Consider the following 22,522-nt stretch of genomic DNA (forward strand, 5'->3'; position numbering starts at 1 on the left):
GATATTATGAAAGGAATTGGCAAGGTGCACCGAATTTTGAGATGGAACCGCCGATACGACATAACAATGACCGATATGCGACTCGCCAACACGATGATTTTGACTATAAGCTATTCGTTACTACACGTAACTTCAAAACATTTAAGAATTCCGGCAACGACATTCATCCAAAAGCATGGCACCATCAATTCTCTCACTGTTTTCCTCCCAACTGGTCATTGGAGCACAGGTTAGAATTTATGTGTGGCTACTTAGAGACTGAACCAGCTGTAAGAATGCGATCAGTCATTCACGATTGTCACAGTGAAGGAGAATTTTATCATGCCTTCCTCTCAGCATATTGGTCTCAAGCCACACAAGACCGAGTAAAACATAGCAACATAATGATGAAACATTTCGAACAATCTGAATTTTCCAGTCTTGTCAAATATTTCGAAGACATGTTACATAAGAATCAGTACCTGTCAAACCCATACAGCCCCTCAGAACTCATCCGCATTTGCTTAATCAAATTACCTGAACATTTACGACATATTATTTTGGCAGGACGTTGCAAAGACAACATTGAATCTTTTCAGGGACTCTTATAAGAATTAGAAATTAACACTTACCGTGATGAAAGAAATAATAACTGGACACAACAAGGCTATTCTCACAATGCAAACCGTGACCAAAACAGACACCACCCATATGACAACCGTTGGCAGAATAATAGTTACAGAGAAAGATCGCACTTCCGTAGTAATGAATGTGACAGAGACAACCATAGAAACAGACAATATGGGAACCGAAACAATTATTATCAAGGGAGACAGTATAACTTCAGACAGACGGTTCACTGTGCAGTTACGATTCCGGGACAAATTCTCCACCACATGACCGACAAAAAAGAAACTACGTAAACTACCGACAAAACGATAAACCAGAATTCAATCAGAACTGGCGGGATTCAAACAGGGCAGGGCCCTCTCGACAAGGTGAATTTTTAGAAGTTAGATCTCCAAATCCCAATAACGACGCGCCAACAAAGAAACATTCAATGACTCGCACCACAGGCAGCCACATGCGCCATCTGGCTCAGGGAAAAATAACGTACACGCTAACCTTGAGAAAAATTTTAGCATTCCTTACTGACATATACAACATGTTAATTGCTTTGAAGTTGAAAGTCTGTGCACTATAAAGAGTAAAAGATTGCGCCACATTTCACATGTAAAAGCGTTTATTGAGAGATAATCTGCTTTTTAACTTTTTATTTGCCACAAAACTTTCATTTCACATTACTAGTATGTTTTGTCAGACCTAGAAATGGTTAACATGAACAAGAACCAAGAGAACTTATTTAAACAGAAATTGCGAATGCATTGGTATACTGAACAGACGACACAGTGCTGTTATTTGTACATTCTTGCTTGTTAGTTGCACGATTACGTAACGAATATACGGTTTTCATACTTAGAATATATACTGCTAATGAGATTTTAATGCAATATTTTTGTTTACTGGAAAAGACATTCTTTATTTGAAGTACTTTCTGTGAGATTAAAGATGACTTGGTTTCTTTGACAGCTACACGATTATATCACGACACTACTAATGTGTGACACAATTCACATTGTTTCTTTTGTGCTGCATCTGTTTTATATCCACACAGTTTTCCTGAATTCTTCTGGAAAGTAAAACATGTTTTAGTAGTAACTTTTGTGGTATAGCTACAATGAGACAGTCTTTTTCGTAACACAATAATACGTTACAGTATAGTACTTTCTTGATCACGGTAATGTACGTAATAACTACGATATCTATATGCATAGCGTATCGCTTTTGTTTATGATGAGGTAAGTACATTTACTTCTGCAGAACTTAGCTTTCGGAGGACGATAACTACGACACAGAATTATCTTACAGCAAGACGCACATTTAACACTAAAGGTCACGTATTTGAGTGATAAATTTTGTGCTTAAAACATTTATTTTTAAAGATTTTTGAATCACAAAGATACAAAGAAAGTCTCCGGTGATACATTTCATTCAATTGCTGTAATCTGTAACACCTGAGAGTATAATTACATTAATCCTCAGGGGGTACACGCCTACTTTGTGTACCATGTGTTTGGTAAGCACAAGGAGCCCTAGCTAATATGGTATTTGCTTATACAACTTTGCAGATCGGTACCATATTTCTCTAACACATAAATTACACAGCAATCTGATCATTTAAGTGAGAGAGACAAACATTTTTTTTACTACATCAGTGACAGATGTTTACGTAATTACACAGTTGGATAACTTCACACTTATGTAATTGTATTTCGTCTGTATTGTGTGAACTGTTCATATTTTTTCAGAACCATTGTGATACTATGAGAGCTTTGAATGATGTGTTTGGTGTGGGATCATGATTTTAAAGTACGTTTGAGGTAGATGACACTAATGAAATGAGCAGAGAATTTTTTTAGGTTTTGAAATTATTGCAGAAAGTTACGACGTTTTTGAGATTTGGCTGAGTTTTTATGATGTTATTATTACAATGACAATGTGTATTATGCTGCTGAGGTATGTTTATGATCAATAAACTGATGCTATATGAGTAATGTGATTATGCTATGTATTTATTATGATGAAATATTGAAGAAGTGTCTACGAATGTGGATATGTCTAATAAAGTATGGAATAATGAGTAGTGGTTAGGGACTCTGGTTTGTGAAAAAGGATGTTGGAAACCAAGAATCATACTTTAAGAGTTATGAAATGTGTGTATATGCGTGAATGTATCACAATGCCGACAAAAATTTTTTGGACACTGTTATATTTACAGGATTTTGTTTCTACACATTTGTTACGCAAATTCTCGACCTGTGAAATTTTTTTATATGAGACTGTCACTGTAGCGCAAAATGCTATCGTAAATATTTCGGTAAGAAACCTAAGTGACCTTGACGTAATGCGCTGTGGGTGCGCAGCTGTGCCACCTGCCTGGAAAAATGGCCATTAGGTTGAGAGAAAAAGAGGCCATTATCCTCGCTATTCACATTCCTTTGTAGAAAGCATCGCAAATATGAGATGCTATTACTTGGAAACATATGATTATACTGTGGATCACGTACATTGTGCTACTTACTGAAATGCTTATGAATTGATGGGAAATATTCTTACATCTGCACACCTGATTATGACAAGTGTCTTTCTACGAGAATTGAGAGAATTTCTACTAACTTATGAAATGCCACATGACTATTGAATGATGTCTTTATGCTTTCCTTTACACAGTTGCTTATTTCATTTGATATCTGGTTTCCAGCTGTGTTGCAGCATTGGTTTTATAAAACAAAATTAAATGCATTTGCTAATGTGAACACTTTATGTCAGCAGATCTATTAAATAATAATTTTATGATACACATTCTTCGAAAAAGGAGCATTTGGAAAGGAAAGAACAATAAGAAGGGACTACTAACAGTAACTGAATACATAATTTTCTTTTCAAGTACTTGGGAATTTCCTCTGTAGAATAAGTACTGGTGCACCACTTTAATGACGTAGACATTAAGCTGTGAATAGACATTTCCATTATCTGCATTGTTGACTTTAGTGTATTATTTTTTTCTGCTTGTGGGTTTGTCATGATTAGATATAAGTTGTTGCATTTGCCACTGCTGTTTTACAGGCATAGTGCTACTGAATTTCACTTTGTATTACTCTGTTAAGCCAGTTTTACTACTAATTTATTTTTCTTTTTTCCTGCACGTTGCCTTATATTAGTTGTAATATTGCATTTGCTTTGGTAATTTAGATTTACTGCTGCTAGCTTTGCCAATCTGCATTTTTTTGTCATTGCTGTTTGTGTTAATTGTTTTGTGCTGCTGCATTGCCTCGTCCCTTAGTTTATGCATCTGAGCTCAGTAGATTTAAGCTAGCTTAATAGGGGGTAGGCTATATAAAAGAATGAGTTACGGTGAATTGGAAGAAATGCTTTGAGAATTCATACAAAAAAGTACAGAAAGCAGGTATAGATAGGAATTTTTGGAAATAATGAAAAACGAAGGGAGATCTCCAAAAAGTAAAGAAAGTTTTGTTTGCAAAATACTGCAGTAAAACAAACCCTGTCCTTTCTTTTTGTGTTATTCCGCTATGTGTTTGTGTACCCTTGTGTATTTGTGTTCTTCCTGTCTTTATGCGTTTATCTGATGAAAGTTCTGTTGTAGAATTTTTCTAATACTGTGTTATTTACTTTGTAAAGATGTTTAGACATTATTTTCGAAAGCTATTCTGATCTTTTATGTATGTACTTATGTCATAATTCCTGTAACACTGATGTATATGTTATTTCGATTCTTTTGTAAAGCCTGTATTACCACAAATGTTATCTGTATTGTTATGTTCTTTAATGATGTATATTGTTCTTTTGTAATTGTATTCTTATGTTGTAAATTTATAATTCTATAGAAACCAGTTCTTCAAATTAAGTTTCATTTCACTGAACACGTTTCTGTTGGTCATAGTATATGCACAATATGTGAGAAGTTGGGACTGTTAGTGTCTGCACATGTGTTAGTAATTCTGCAAGGGACTGGTTAACAGCATTGCTGGTTCTAAGGACAATTCCAAAAACTTTGTGAGTGCACAAGTGGTGATTTATGGGCTTGCTATATTCTCCGCCCTACCCCCATGATCCGTGGACCTTGCCATTGGTGTGGAGGCTTGCGTGCCTCAGCGATACAGATTGCCGTACCGTAGGCGCAACCACAACAGAGGGGTATCTGTTGAGAGGCCAGACAAACGTGTGGTTCCTTAAGAGGGGCAGCAGCCTTTTCAGTAGTTGCAGGGGGAACAGTGTGGATGATTGACTGATCTCGCCTTGCAACACTAACAAAAACGGCCTTGCTGTGCTGGTACTGCAAACGGCTGAAAGCAAGGGGAAACTACAACCGTAATTTTTCCCGAGGGCATGCAGCTTTACTGTATGGTTAATGATGATGGCGTCCTCTTGGGTAAAATATTCCGGAGGTAAAATAGTCCTTCATTCGGATCTCCGGGCGGGGACTACTCAAGAGGATGTCGTTATCAGAAGAAAGAAAACTGGCGTTCTACGGAACAGAGCGTGGAATGTCAGATCCCTTAATGAGGAAGGTAGGTTAGAAAATTTAAAAAGGGAAATGGATAGGTTGAAGTTATATATAGTGGGAATTAGTGAAGTTCGGTGGCAGGAGGAACAATACCTTTGGTCAGGTGAATACAGGGCTATAAATACAAAATTAAATAGTGGTAATGCAGGAGTAGGCTCAATAATGAATAAAAAAAATAGGACTGTGGGTAAGCTACTACCAACAGCATAGTGAACGCATTATTGTGGCCAAGATAGACACGAAGCCCATACCTACTACAGTAGTGCAAGTTAAATGCCAGCTAGCTCTGCAGATGATGAAGAAATTGATGAAATGTATCATGAGATAAAAAAAATTGTTCAGGTAGTGAAGGGAGACGAAAATTTAATAGTCATGGGTGACTGGAATTCGAGAGTAGGAAAAGGGAGAGAAGGAAACATAGTGGCTGAATTTGGATTGGGGGAGAGAAATGAAAGAGGAAGCCGTTTGGTAGAATTTTGGATAGAGCATAACTTAATCATAGCTAACACTTGGTTCAAGAATCATAAAAGAAGATTGTATACATGGAAGAATCCTGGAGATACTAGAAGGTATCAGATAGATTATATAATGGTAAGACAGAGATTTAGGAACCAGGTTTTAAATTGTAAGACATTTCCAGGGGCAGATGTGGACTCTGACCACAATCTATTGGTTATGAACTGTAGATTAAAACTGAAGAAACTGCAAAAAGTGGGAAGTTAAGGAGATGGGACCTGGATAAACTGACTAAACCAGAGGTTGTACAGAGTTTCAGGGAGGGAGAGCATAAGGGAACTATTGACAAGAATGGTGGAAAGAAATACAGTAGAAGAAGAATGGGTAGCTCTGAGGGATGAAGTAGTAAAGGCACCAGAGGATCAAGTAGGTAAAAAGACGAGGGCTAGTGGAAATCCTTGGGTAACAGAAGAAATATTGAATTTAATTGATGAAAGGAGAAAATATAAAAACGCAGTAAATGAAGCAGGCAAAAGGGAATATAAACGTCTGAAAAAGGAGATCGACAGGAAGTGCAAAATGGCTAAGCAGGGATGGCTAGAGGACAAATGTAAGGATGTAGAGGCTTATCTCACTAGGGGTACGATAGATACTGCCTACCGGAAAATTAAAGAGACCTTTGGAGAAAAGAGAGCCACTTGTATGAATATCAGATGGAAACCCAGTTCTAAGCAAAGAAGGGAAAGGAGAAAGGTGGAAGGAATATTTAGAGGGTCTATACAAGGGCGATGTACTTGAGGACAATATCATGGAAATAGAAGAGGATGTAGATGAAAATGAAATAGAAGATACGATACTGCGTGAAGGGTTTGACAGAGCACTGAAAGACCTGAGTCAAAACATGGCCCCAGGAGTAGACAACATTCCATTAGAACTACTGACGGCCTTGGGAGAACAGGTCCTGACAAAACCCTACCATCTGGTGAGCACGATGTAAGAGACAGGCGAAATACCCTCAGACTTCAAGAAGAATATAATAATTCCAATCCCAAAGAATTCAGGTGTTGACAGATGTGAAAATTACCGAACTATCAGTTTAATAAGTCACAGCTGCACAATACTAACGTGAATTCTTTACAGACGACTGACGCTGCTGTGGGTTTGCTCTGTTGTGGACCATTACCTGTCTGCATGTCAAGAGTCAGCATTATCTTTCCGTTGGAAGGACAACACTACTTCTTCAAGACTGCATGGAAATCCACTACTTCCGTGTGCATTTTCTTTTACTGCCAGACTTTGAGAAAAAAAAAGAAACACTGCAATTTTACTGTGATGAACGATCAGGACTGTCTATATGGACTGTGAGAAAATTTTAGCTTTTGAGCAACATTGTATCAATAAGTGTGTGCATTTGATTTCTTTGTTGTTGTAGTTATGAAAAATTTTATCAAATCATTATTGGCCACTGCCCAAAACAATTTGTAAAATTTTTTTTGGGGTGCATGGGGGCTGTTTAGATTTTTATGTTAGAAACACCACGTAGCGCTCTGTATGAAATTCACTGACTGTGCTGTGTGCAGTCTGTGGCTGATTTGCATTGTTGGAATTTGCTATTGTAGTGTTGGGCAGTTGGCTGTTCACAGCACGTAGTGTTGCGCAGTTGGAGGTGAGCTGCCAGCAGTGGTGGATGTGGGGAGAGAGATGGAGGAGTTTTGAGAGCGGATGATCTGGACGTGTGTCCATCAGAGACAGTAAATTTGTAGGACTGGATGTCATGAACTGATATATATATATATATATATATATATATATATATATATATATATATATATATATATATAAAATTGCTTTTGAACACTATTAATGTAAATACATTGTTTGTTCTCTATCAAAATCTTTCATTTGCTAACTATGCCTATCAGTAGTTAGTGCCTTCAGTAGTTAGAATCTTTTATTCAGCTGGCAGTATTGGCGCACGCTGTATTGCAGTAGTTTGAGTAACGAAGGTTTTTGTGAGGTAAGTGATTCATGAAAGGTATAGGTTATTCTTAGTCAGGGCCATTCTTTTGTAGGGATTATTGAAAGTCAGATTGCGTTGCGCTAAAAATATTGCGTGTCAGTTTAGTGTTGATCAGAATAAGTAAGGAGAGTAATGTCTGAGTACGTAGAGTTTTCCTCAGCTTGTAAGTAGGCTGTTTATGTTTCTTATTGGCAACGTTACGTAGCGCTCTGTATGAAAATCACTGGCTGTGCTGTGTGCAGTCTGTGGCTAGTTTGCATTGTTGTCTGCCATTGTAGAGGGGCAGCTGGATGTTAACAGCGGGTAGCGTTGGGCAGTTGGAGGTGAGCCGCCAGCAGTGGTGGATGTGGGGAGAGAGATGGAGGAGTTTTGAGAGCGGATGATCTGGACGTGTGTCCATCAGAGACAGTAAATTTGTAGGACTGGATGTCATGAACTGATATATATATATATATATATATATATATATATATATATATATAAAATTGCTTTTGAACACTATTAATGTAAATACATTGTTTGTTCTCTATCAAAATCTTTCATTTGCTAACTATGCCTATCAGTAGTTAGTGCCTTCAGTAGTTAGAATCTTTTATTCAGCTGGCAGTATTGGCGCACGCTGTATTGCAGTAGTTTGAGTAACGAAGGTTTTTGTGAGGTAAGTGATTCATGAAAGGTATAGGTTATTCTTAGTCAGGGCCATTCTTTTGTAGGGATTATTGAAAGTCAGATTGCGTTGCGCTAAAAATATTGCGTGTCAGTTTAGTGTTGATCAGAATAAGTAAGGAGAGTAATGTCTGAGTTCGTAGAGTTTTCCTCAGCTTGTAAGTAGGCTGTTTATGTTTCTTATTGGCAACGTTACGTAGCGCTCTGTATGAAAATCACTGGCTGTGCTGTGTGCAGTCTGTGGCTAGTTTGCATTGTTGTCTGCCATTGTAGAGGGGCAGCTGGATGTTAACAGCGGGTAGCGTTGGGCAGTTGGAGGTGAGCCGCCAGCAGTGGTCGATGTGGGGAGAGAGATGGCGGAAGTTTTGAAATTGAACTGCTATATATATTATGATTATTAAGGTAAATACAGTGTTTGTTCTCTATTAAAATCTTTCATTTGCTAACTATCCGTATCAGTAGTTAGTGACTTCCGTAGTTTGAATCTTTTATTTAGCTGGCAGTAGTGGCGCTCGCTGTATTGCAGTAGTTCGAGTAATGAAGATTTTTGTGAGGTAAGTTATTTGTGAAAGGTATAGTTTAATGTTACTCAGGGCCATTCTTTTGCAGGGATCTTTGATAGTCAGATTGCGTTGCGCTAAAAATATTGTGTGTCACTTTAGTGAATGTTTGAGTACGCTCAGTTTTGCTCAGCTGTTTGAAAAGCAAATAGTGTAAGAGGTTTATCAGCACAATCGTGTATAATTGTTCTAAGGGGACGTTTCAAGCTGTTTGAAAAGCAAATAACGTAAGAGGTTTATCAGCACAGTCATGCACTAATTTTTCTAAGGGAACGTTTCAATATGATCATAAACAAAAAATTATTATAAAGTTTTATTAGCAGTCGATCGGCTGTGCCAAAAAAAAAATGGTTTATAAAAGGTGATATATTCCTAAGTCCTTCAAGCAGGGCAGTGCAGTGGCACATGTCAACAAATGCCAACTGATGGTGTCCAGACACTGTAGGAGGTGTTTTTCATTGTTGTTCCTGTTTTTGCAACCAAAAAGATGTGACTGACATCCTCTATATCACTTCATTCGCACAGTGGTGTTGCGACTAGGTCAGTACCACGTAGATGCTTCCAGTAACAACAGTGGTTGAATGTGAGGCGCCTTTCAATCTTCGTGAACCTTCTGGACTATCGATTTTTCTATCGACATACGTTAATAATCAGCACCGGATTCACTTTCGCATTGTCATTGCCTTTCTCTTTGGAGGTCCCTTGCCATTCTGTGTTCCACTTCTCTCTTTGATTGTAGATTTATTAATGTATAAGAGATCTGTAGCTGGTAATTCCGTGCGTCCTCTAGCTCCATCATAGATGTTTAGCTTGTCTGCTGATTCATAGCCAGATATGCCGCAGTGTACTTTTAACCAATACATGATAACTTCGAGATTCCTATTTGCGAACTTCATCATCAGATCCATGATCATAAGCTAATGGATGGTTGGATCTTATGCTGTTCAGGTCTTAGGCCTAACAGTTCCATCACTGCTCTTGAATTAGGAAGGAAACTAGCTCAGAAACCGAATGCTTCTCGGCTTTTTGAAGAACTAGAAGAATAGCCAAAATCTCAGCAGTAATAATCATGAATTCCTTGGAGGGCTTGAATTTCATTCCGGTATAACTGTTGCTATTCCAGTAAGCATAACCACATCACTTTTCATTCCTCGTAGTATTGGTGCAGATGAATCTTGCGTTGTTATGTTTGGAGAAACACTCTGTCAAAAAGCGATTGTCTGAATAACTACAGCCCAAGTCCAGACCAAATACAATCGCGGTTCCAGTACACTGATTAGGCAGTCTGCTTAAAAGTAGAGTAATTGAGCAGACACGATTCGTTTGAGGAACGGGTAACAAGAGGAGGAAGACTTTTACTGAGCCAGCGTCTGGACGTACAGCACAACCCCGTTAAAGTATAGATAACTTGTAATATCTGATTTTATGTGAACTGCTAACGTCTGTGTAAGAATTTAGCACTCCAGTATTCGCGACGTAGATGTAGGGGAGGTTCGCTTTGTTCTGACATTTGTCTAATCGTCTTAGACGTTTGTCCAGAACTGGTCCAAAACACGGAAGCATAATCCAGATATGGACGTACCAAAGCACGATACAGTCGTTGTCCAATGTCTCCATCTGTTCCCCAGCTCATACTGGGGATGGAGATTATCGCTGAAACAAACGGTTTTCGGTTATATTTTTCGGTTATATTGGATTCTTTTCATGCGAGTTTAACCTGATAGTTAAAATCGATAAAATAACCGGTTTCTGTAATAGCCAACTTTAGGTTGTTTTTATTCCAATTGTTTCCTGTAATAGACGTAACAGTCGAGCAACGAATGAAAAAATTTGATTTCCTGATTTTCAAGATTTGTTGAATCAAAGTATTAAATTAAATAATCAAATAAAAGAAAACTTAGTTTGGCCATCGTTCATTGCTCTTCTCAAAAAGTATAGGTGACTAAATATTACGAAAGATCACCAATATTGTCCGAATGATCGTAAGTTTTTGAAACTGTGCTCAGAAATCAAATAGCCGAGGACCATACCACTATTTGGACATTACGAATAGTCAGTGCTTAAAGAGTGAAAACTGAGGCTGAACCACTCTGTTTTTCGTGCTAATCTCTCCGTTTTCAAAAGTTCAAGCAGATAAAAGCTCATTATGTAGACACAGGCAGCTGATCAACACTTTGTATTTTTATTGTGCACTGTAAATGAATTTTTCTTAAGTTTTTAATTTATTATTGCTACTATAATTACCTTAATCTTTTATTATTTCTTAGAAACGGCAGATAAATCGGAGAAATTCCGTAATAAAACGGATGTCGGTAGCCGACAGCGAGAAACTACCAAAAGACAGGTGTGGCAACTCTCTGGCACACTGCTCGTATGCGGCGTACCTTTATGCCACGACACACGCCTACAGAAACATTATGGTCTCAGCGGCAATGCTGTACTAATTCGTATGCCATGTGTTTGTTGCTCGCTGATGGTTTTTACCCTTTTCTGTAATAACGCAATATTTCAAACCAATGCAAATTTTACTAGAAAAATTACTCTTTTTTTTAAAAATGGTTTTTGTAAAAACGAAAAATGTTAGCGCTGCTGCTATGACTAACTGATATTTCATTTTTTTACTAGACTATTAATACCAAATAGAAAAACGTGTTGTTACCGAGACGAAACCAATACCGGAAAATACCGGTTGTACAGAATAAAAATAACGGTATCGATTTTAACCGGTTGGTTTTTACCATATCTAGCTTACACACTTCATAGCTCGCAATATATTGGCGGACTTTTCGCAGTTAGTACAATGTTATCTACCCGTAAACTTCCAGTTATTCCAGGTACTTTGTCCCCTGTTTCAGAAAACTATTAAAGAATGAGGAATTGAGGGTGACGTTCTCCGATCTTATCTGGATACCATAAGCAAGAGGATTCGTAGCATATCTCCGATTATCATGTAGTACGCCAATATTCCTGGTCACAGCCCAGAAATTTGCGCTCTCTCTCTTGGAGTGATAGGTAGTGGCGCTGTGGATGGAGACAGCTCCTTTAGCACAAAATGTGAAGTACAGACTGCCTGCTGGAATCAGACTTTTACCATGCACCTTCTTTCTGTTTCACGCCTTCAGTGGCATTAGTAAGGCACTACATTCTACACGAACCAGTAAAGGAACCTTCACTAAGCACCCGTACGTAAGGCGCAATTGACAACTCAGGTAAGATGTCAGTGTGCATGAAAATATGATTTTTCCCCGCTTACGTGGCAGAACGTATTCTTTGAAGCCTCCCTATCAATAATGCCTTGCGACTTAACATTTTCATGAGAGACAGCTGACGTTGCTGTAACAATTATATTAGTAACAAAAAATGGCTCAGTGAGATGAGGTATTCGTTCTACTCAAGTCGGCAGCAATTTGTATGTCCAGACAGTTAATTTGTAACATGACCTGATAAAAAGAGCTCTTTGTTTGCGTTGTATGAGACAATCTACGGCTAATGTAATCTGAATGAGCAGACTATAACTTGCGCTCTCATTAAATGTCACCATCGTTTTTAACTTAGACGAAACAGTAGATTTCAATTTAGAACGCCATGAAACTTTTAAAAATAAGAAATATGGAGGCACTTATTATACATCCGTCGCACCTGTTACTGCCTTAATGAAATTCTTTGAGCTGGTAGTAGTTTTCTGCTTCGTCATCATTCCTCTGACGTCGTAATTCCGGTTGTGCTAATGGCGGCCATCAGTTGGAACGCTGCTGGTATTAAGCAACGTCTGTTCGTTCACCTTTCGTAGCTTTGCAGCCATCACACTACCTACAACTGTCGAAAACTTAAGTATAACTACAATAATACTAATATAAAGGAGTCAGTATGAACAATCACTACCAATGGCAAAAATTTTGTGGAACAAGCATTTTTCCGCCGTCGTGTTTTACAGTACTATTTCCCTCTCTCTCTCTTTGTCTGTCTCTCTCCTCTGGCATACTACTGGGGCTACTTGCCAATTCTCGAGAATTTTTATACTACTGACTCTCACTACATCAAAAATGAGGACTCAGTTACTTTAAGAGATCGACTACTTATACGTGTTGCATTATTCCCGTGCAACAGACTATGCTCACTGTGCTATGAAACTACTGACGCGAATGGAACACAGATATGACTATTTCCAAGTATTCTTTGTTTTTGCAGTTTAGTTACCCGAAACGACAGTCTGTATTTGCGATGTCTACTCTCACTGTGTTTTAGAGTGCCGGTATGTGGTCTACTAAAAGTGATGTGTCAATAGCAGCGCCTAGTATTCACGTCTTCTTGGGATAATTTCAAAGTGCTTTGGTTGGGGCAATTTGTTAACTTTATTCCCTGTGTCCTGAATAGCTTTGTGCCGTTAAGAGAATGTGGTCTAAATGTATTATTATTCACCTTTACTCTTTATTAAACCGGATTCTCTTTCATTACGTGCCTGAGGCTACCATTATTGGTCAAGTTCCATTAGTATTTCCTATAACTTAGGATACGCACGACTATTTTGCGCAACATTGGCATTTGGGCTCGGAATGTTATATTTTTAATTAGCAGATTTACGTCACGCTAAGGCCAGTTTAAGTGACAATACTTGCATTGGCACCCATTACAACAGAAACTCTCTAATCAAATCGTCAATGGTTACCAAATGACTGTTCACCACCTCCACACTTTGTCTTCCACACGAATGGAGAGCGCTGGTAACTGATCTCTCGACCCATCTCGTCAGTCAGTTTTTACCAGGAACCAGAGGGTGACATGTACATCTATTGACATTAAAATTGCAATACCTGGGCATGTGCTCTACTTGATTGGATGCATAAATGATCGACATTTCGCCACAATCGCACTAAATAGACTGATGGGAAAAAAATCAAAACATAAAAATTAATTTATCTAGCGTAATAAAATATCTGGAATATATTTGTCCCGTTCACATACACTACTGGCCATTAAAATTGCTATACCACGAAAATGACGTGCTACAGACGCGAAATTTAACCGACAGGAAGAAGATGCTGTGATTTGCAAATGATCAGCTTTTCAGAGCATGACACCTACAACGTGCTGACATGAGGAGTTTCCAACCGATATCTCATACACAAACATCAGTTGACCGGCGTTGCCTGGTGAAACGTTGTTATGATGTCTCGTGTAAGCAGGAGAAATGCGTACCATCACGTTTTCGACTTTGATAAAGATCGGATTGTAGCCTATCGCGATTGCGGTTTATCGTATCGCGACATTGCTGATCGCGTTGGTCGAGATCCAATGACCGTTAGAAGAATATGGTATCGGTGGGTTCAGGAGGGTAATACGGAACGCCGTGCTGGATCCCAACGGCCTCGTATAACTAGCAGTCGAGATGACAGGCATCTTATCCGCATGGCAGTAACGGATCGTGCAGCCACGTCTCAATTCACGAGTCAACAGATGGGGACGTTTGCAAGACAACATCCACATGCACGAACAGTTCGACGACGTTTGCAGCGGCGTGGACTATCAGCTCGGAGACCATGGCTGCGGTTACCCTTGACGCTGCATCACAGACACAGCGCCTGCGATGGTGTACTCGACGACGAACCTGTGTGCACGAATGGCAAAACGTAATTTTTTCGGATGAATCCAGTTTCTGTTTACAGCATCACGATGGTCGCATCCATGTTTGGCGTCATCGCGGTGAACGCACATTGGAAGACTATATTCGTCATCGGCACACTGGCGTATCACCCGGCGTGATGGTATGGGGTGCCATTGGTTACACGTCTCGGTCACCTCTTGTGCGCCTTGACGGCACTTTGAACAGTGGACGTTGCATTTCAGATGTGGTATAACCTGTGGCTCTACCCTTCATTCGATCCCTGCGAAACCCTACATTTCAGCAGGATAATGCACGTCCGCATGTTGCAGGTCCTGTACGGGCCTTTCTGGATACAGAAAATGTCTGGTCAATGGTGGGCGAGCAACTGGCTCGTCACAATACGCCAGTCACTACTCTTGATGAACTATGGTATCGTGTTGAAGCTGCATGGGCAACTGTACATGCCATCCAAGCTCTGTTTGACTCAATGCCCAGGCGTATCAAGGTCGTTATTACGGCCAGAGGTTATTGTTCTGGGTACTGCTTTCTCAGAATCTATGCACCAAAATTGCTTGAAAATGTAATCGCATGTCAGTTCTAGTGTAATATATTTGTCCAATGAATACCTGTTTATCATCTGCATTTATTCTTGGTGTAGCAATTTTAATGGCCAGTAGTCTATTTAGTAATTATCAACTCAAGTTCACAGGTTAAGCAAGCATAAGATAAGCCACTGCAAATGTGAAACGCTTCTACGTTAGTAACCAGTGTAGCCTCCAGAATATTGAATGAAAGCATGGAAATGCGCATTCATTGTGTTGTACTGGTGACGGATGTAAGTTTGTGGGATGGAGTTCCATGCCTGTTACACTTAGTTGGTCAACACAGTGACGCTTATTGCTGGTTGTGGATGACGCTAGAGTTCGGGTGTGATGATGTCCCATATGTACTCGATTGGAAACAGATCTGATGACTTAGCAGGACAAGATAACACGTCGACTGACTGCACAGCTCGTTATGTTACAACAGCAGTGTGTGGGCCAGCCTATCATGTTGCAGAACTGTCCTTGGAATGCTGTTTATGAACGGCAACATAACAGACCGAATCACCAGATTGGCGGACAAATGTACAGCGAGAACGCTCCTGCTGTAGTACGAAATCGCAACTGACACCACAACTAGAGCTGTACGTGCAGTTTTCCTAGCACGCAGACAGGTTGGTTGCAGGCCCTTAACTGGCCATCTTCTAACAAATACATGGTCTTCACTTGCACCGAAGCAGAACCGGCTTTCTTCAGAAAAAACAATAGACCACCAACCTCTCCTCCAGTGACCTCTCGCTTTACACTACTAAAGTCGCAAATGACAGTGGTTTGGGAACGGTTGAATGCACGCTACAGGAATCTGGCTTAAAACTGCCCTTGAAGTACCGATTTGTAACAGTTACTTGTGTCACTGTAGCACCAGCTGCTGCTCAGATTGCTGCTGCAGGATCAGTATGATGCGTCAGATTCAGAGACCAGACACGATGGTCTTTCCTCACAGTAGTGCCACGTGACCGTCCAGTGCCTGGTCCTCTTGTGAGTGTACAATCTCGTCACCACCGCTACCGGAAGTGATGTACAGTGACTACATTCCTGCCAAGTCTTTCTACAGAACATACAGCTTCTCGTACCCTTGTTACACGACCTCGTTCAAACTCTAGTGAGGTGTTAATAATGGCGTCTTTTGTCGCCTTAAAGGCATCCTTGACTAACAGCAACTCACCATGTAAAATCTCAAAGGCAATTAACACTCACGACCGTTACATCCTCATGGTGGTACTACTCTTATTCGAGTCGCAGCGAAACTTGCGTAGATATGATCTTTCAGATGTAGAAACATGCCTACCAACTTTCGTTTATGTCGCACAGATCTTTCTTTTATCCGTCAGTGTATTCTGCAGCGGGTTCTCTCTCTGTAACCTCGTTTCAATTATCGTTGCTTGGGAGCAGATCGTGTTTTGTCTCACTTAAGAAGAAACGTCTAATAGCACTCGTCGGAATTCTACAGAGGCAGGACCTTGGCCAATCGAAACAGCGGTTTATCGATGCTTGATTCTGCTTCTTAGTGTTGGTCGGGAACCTAAGACTTTCACCGCATTGTCAACTCATTGGTTGTGGAGGACTACACTCAAAACCATGTAGGACTTCAACCAGTCCATGCATATTGCGCCGGAGCGGACAGTATTCGGTAGGCCGTACGGGAGTGTACATATTTGCCACGCTCTTTGCGTCAGGAAATGTATTTCTTTGCAGCAAGGCAACCGTTCTTACGGATCGTGCAACACGTTTTCGCTGGTCTCTCTGCTTTGTTATTGTTCGCGTAACAACTAATATATGAGGTAAAATATGTTGCTACGAAAAGAGCCCTGAAATACTTTTTAGGGGTGTGTGCTGTGACTTCCTTTGGATCATTAATTTTCAACAAAACAAAATATATTATGTTCTTATTATTCTGGATCTGGCTTTCTATAAAAAGAACATTGTTTCGTTAGTGTAACTCGCTATAAAGTTAATCATATCTTCCTTATTCCATAGTTATTGAAAAGGTTACTGAAAATTATTTCGTTATCAATACTGAGTCTACAGTACGCAATGTTTATTCAACATCAAAATTTTGCAGTGGAGTTTTGTTAACAGTAAAATACCAATAAGTACCACGACTAACACGAGAACATGACACTATTATCAGAGAAAAAATGCTTTTACTATAATGTTTGCCAGACCAGAACTACGCACAGCAAGATTTCTTTTCTGTAATGAAGGTAAATTATCTTTTTGCACTGTTAATAATATATCATCTGCAGCCCGCGTCCACCTGTAAAACACATAATTAAACCTGCTGCTCTGTCCTGCAATCCCGAAAGCTGAAAGAAATAATTTTAGTTCACAATTACCTGTCCCCTTCTTTGCGGCATGATTGGTTCCATTTAATGCTGTTTGAATACGCCACGGCAGCGGCTCGTTCGTTCGTAGCGCAGCTCTGCACCACGAATAAGATTTAAATAGCTGAAAATGTGTTAAAAGGATGGGACAAAATACCAGGCAAGATTATTACAAATCGTAATGCAAGTTTTCACTAAGTAACTCTGTTCAAAACATTTAGACAGATTAAATTATTACACACCTTTACAAATCAGTACCTAATGGCGTCCTTCTCTCAATCTTGACAAAAAGAATGCTACACAGGCATAGAATATTGCGTCACAGGCTCTTCCTACTCACGTAACTCCAAGAAGACGACAGAGAAATTAATGCTCGGTCACCACTATTTATACTCGGTGTGACATATTCTCATCTTTATTTGATATTCAATAAGTATTGTATGTGGCGGTTTCAGTACTCGCCGACACAGATATTATCTTTAAAAAATAGGTACATAATTCTATACAAGTGTAAAACAAGACACATAATGGTTTCCCTTTATTACATAAAGTTCACACAATCATTGTCCACGCAATTACAACCTTCCAGTTCAATTACTCTTTTCTCCTTTTTTGTACGACATATGTGTTTTGCCAGGAGACGTTACAACGACTGGAGGACCACGAACTTTCACCATTGTGACCATCGTCGTGGCTTTCCATGATACGGCCGCGTAGAGAGGCGCGACAACAACAGATGTGTCACTGGATACAGTAATGGCACCACGGCGTTTTTCCAGATGTGTGTCGTTTCTGTGTACAGCTTTGCGATGGGCAATCACTGTTGTGGAAGCACCGAGAACAACGGACGCTGCCAGACTGCACGCGTCTTCGTCATACACGTTCTGTAAATTTTACATTTCTTCCTTGTTGGTCTCTGTGACGGTATTCTTGAACAAGCCAACGCAAGACATCGTGTTCCCCGTTCGTGTCCTGACCTCCTCTATAGAGGGTTTTCGACTGTTGCCCCAGACAGCAAGTCCTCTACACGTCTCATTCACTGATTACATCCGGCTATGGGTTTCCAGGAGACTGTCGCTCCACCACTCAGCAGCCACTGCGACCGGTAAAGGTAAAGCAGCATGGCATCAAGTACCCATAAGTTAGATTCGATACCCACCCAAATCAGTGCCATTTTTGCTATCAGATGTGTGTTAAATATCGCACCTGCATATCTTCGAATCCCCTACGCATTTTATCGCTTATTACCCTCCCGGATATCTGTGCACGTTAAAGCGTCTGTTTCCGCGAAGTGGAGGCGCCCCGGACCATGTTGGGATTCTCCTGCCGTATTAACGACGAGGGCCGGTATGTCGGCCATCCTGTACTGGGTTTTTAGGCGGTTTCCCATGTCCCACTAGGTGAATAACGAGCTGGTACTCATGTCCCGCCTCAGAAACGTGCTATGCACACGTTTACAACACTTTCTTACACTTGCGCGTAGGATTTACTGTAGACACAGACAATGGGGTATACAACTCTTAGAAGAGTGGGGGAGGGGGGATGTTTTAATCTTTTATTCTTCATATTACATCGTGTACACATAAAAAGCGAAATGTTCTTATTTATTATCCTTTCTTGTTTTACAGTTACATTGGCCTGCAGCGTATATGTGGCAGCAAAAGACAACATATTTTCTATGAACAGTTTCATTGTACTTTCTGAAATTCAGTCGGGTTTTCAACTACCCCAATTCCATCTTTGGTCACTCTTATTTGATAAATGTTTGTTTTTGAATTAAAAACAGTCTTGGTTGCAATTTATTCTTTTATTAACAACGAGTTTCGCCTTCGTGGGACATCTGCAGATTACCTATACAGCTAACAAGATAAGTCCAAATTAGGGTATGATCCTAGCTTCCACAATTGTAAATGTGAATAAAGAATTGCTACTGACCTTAAAATTTTTTTTCGAAAGCATTTTGAAAACCATAAAATGGCTCCCTGCTAGATTCAGACACGCGTCGAAGCAGATGGACCAGCGTAGACATACTCTAAAATAACTGGTATAATACTGTGTAAGAGCGAGGTAGAGTGCTAAATAAATAATTAAAATAAATACCCGTGGTGCCTAATACTGAACTGATGGTTCAGCTATTGTTTCGCCGACCGTACACGTATCTATAAGGATTTCCAACTCCTCCAGTAACTCAGCACAATGGAAGATGCAGAGAACATCAAGCATGGGTAGCTTCACGTGCTCAGCATGTAGAGTGCAGCATTACTCGACCTTTTCTGCTTGATAAATGCTCGTTAAATCCCATTCTAAACATTCTTTTAGTTTGACCAATGCAGAATTTGTGGCACACATCGAACTCCAATTTGTAAACACCAGAGCATGCATACCAAACATTAGTAGGTCACTCATTATGCAAGTAAGAGTTCAAGAAACAGCCACATGGACCTCGAGTTTTTTGAATAACTGATACGATAGTTTCTTTACAAACGAAAGCTTTGTACGTGCACGCTTGACGCTCTCGTCGGTAAGTTGCGGCGGCATCTCTGTGTATTATGTTTAAATGTGTACACGTCTTTGTGAGTGTCGTCCCACCATTGAATCATTGTGGCCCGCTGGTGCGACTTTGTTAAGATATGTCTCGTTCAGATTGATTTTCTATTTAATACTCTAGCACTCGGTTATACCATTAAATATTAGTTGTTTTTGACTAGGTCACTGCAGGTTCGTCCGATTCGACGTGTGTTTGGTTCGACGTGTGTTTGGATCGAGAACGGGGCTGTTTCGTGGTTTTTAAAATGTTGAAAAGGAACATTTTAAGGTCAGTAACGATTCCTCATTCATATTTAGAATCGTGGAAGCTAGTACCATACCTTAATGCATCCTTTTTTGATATCCCTATAGATAGTCTGTCCACAGTTCGTGGACTCGTAGCGTTCTCGTTTCCCGAGCAAGGGATCTCGGGTTCGATTCCAGGCGGGGTCAGGGATATTCATCTCCCCCGAGATGACTGGGTGTTGTAGTGTCGCCTTCATCATCCCCATTACGGTCGGAGGAAGGTAACCGCAAACCACCTCCATTAGGACCTTGCCTAGTACGGCGGTGCGAGTCTCCCGCATCATAACCTACGCTCTGTCAAGAAGCATGCGACTTCATTTCCATTTCATAGATAGTCTGAAAATGCCTCACGAAGCGGAAAAGTGTCACTAACAAACGAATAAACTGCAACCAAGACTGTTTTTAAATCAAGTATTGTACGTACGGTTGCTGTATAAGACGGTCTAAAGGGTGGAACGTGTTTTATAAACCTACCGCTGGAGGTTCGGGTTCTCCCTCGGGCATGGGTGAGTGTGTTGTTCTTAGCATAGATTAGTTTAAGTAGTATGTAAGTCTAGGGACCGATGACATCTGCAGTTTGGTGGCATAAGAACTTACACACATTGAAACATTTTGTTTTATAAATGTTCTGTTTTCTCAATTATGTTTAAATTTTTTAATTTATCATAGAAACCAAAAATAAGTGGGATGTATTCGAAACTATATGTGAAGGGGATTAAGATTTTTATGTAGTGCAAGTACTGTCACTTTCACAAAGCCTGCTTAGAGTGGGGTAGTTCAAATGGTTCAAATAGCTCTAAGCAGTATGGGACTTAACATCTGAGGTCATTAGTCCCCTAGACTTAGAACTAAAACATAACTAACCTAAGGACGTCACACACATCCATGCCCGAGGAAGGATTCGAAACTGCGACCGTAACAGGCGCGCGGTTCCGGACGGAAGCGCCTAGAACCGCTCGGTCACAGTGGCCGGCAGAATGGGCTAGGAGCAGTTATGAAATCTCTTTGGACAGAAGCATGGATCAACTAAATAGTGGGTATCCATATAAAGGGGTGATAATGTTATAATCCTAAACCGCAAAATGTAAATATGCCAGGAAAACATTTTGCAAGTTGGAATAAATCCATCAACCACATACTAGTTTTTCTGGGTACCCAACGCAAGTACTTTATTTCTTCAGTTAATATATACGAGGTGCATAGTTATTTTATGAAAAGAGTTAGACATTATTAATAAAAAGACATTTTACCACTGGGTGATATAACATTGGGTTTTAGCCTGTCTCATACTAAAAGAAGAGAAGGTTTACAAAACTGTGAACATGAACGAATAACTTTCAGTGATAGTTACTACAATATTTAAAGCAATATAACCAATATCTATCACCTCTGTGTAATTTTTTTTCAGTTTCCTCCTTTGTTTCACTCAGACTCTTGAAGTATACCTTCGAAAATATGGTACATATGGCATTAATGACAAAACATCTTTCAGTTTTTTCCTCACAAATTCGAATGTGTTTTAGTTAGTTCCTTGACAGCTTGAATGCATTAAGCTCCTGATGTGTGCTCGTCCTATTCTAATGGCATTCTCAGTTTAAAATTCTTCGAAACCAGTGTATTGATACCTCACTTTTAAATGTGATGCCCTTCTTCCATCGAAACGAAAAGATGTTGCTTCCGAAAATCTAAACTGAGATCCATCATCATGTTTGTCCTTCGTTGTAAGGTATCACATCTCTAAAGTCTGCCTACTTCGTTTTGAACACTGAAAACGGCTTTTTTTTCTGAGGAACCTTTAATGACTGTAACCCAATCAGCAGGGGTTTACCCTGTAGGGTATCTGTTCTTAACATGCTTCTCAGTTCGACCAAGATCTCGGTCACGGAGCAGTCGTGTGTGGCCAGCTTGTGGAAACAAATCTTCAACGGCCTTAAATTTTCCTGACTGCGCTAGTGACCTCTCTAGTACCGCAAATGCTCAGTTTTTGCCCTGGCCTCTGCAATTATCACTAAAGGTGTGAAGAATAATTCCTTGAGACTGCACTATTTCTAGAATGTTATCAGAATGCTTCCTATCCCATCAGATCCTCGCTTTGGACCGTCTTTGCTGGTAATGAACGTAATTCCCTCCTCAGACCCACAGTCATGAGTAACTAAATGACACACTCATAATTTCGTCTTATGGAATATAAGCCCGGACGGCAGTCGCGGTGGTGAGAAATCTTGTTGTATATCAAAGGCTATTGGAAAATGTTCCTCAAGATTTTCTCTAGCTAACATAGGTAGCTGTGTAATGATATTTCGTTCTGCAGATGTTTTGGAGAGATGTAGGTTCA

This window comes from Schistocerca cancellata, chromosome 8 (genome assembly GCF_023864275.1).
Source record: "Schistocerca cancellata isolate TAMUIC-IGC-003103 chromosome 8, iqSchCanc2.1, whole genome shotgun sequence".
NCBI classification, from domain to species: domain Eukaryota; kingdom Metazoa; phylum Arthropoda; class Insecta; order Orthoptera; family Acrididae; genus Schistocerca; species Schistocerca cancellata.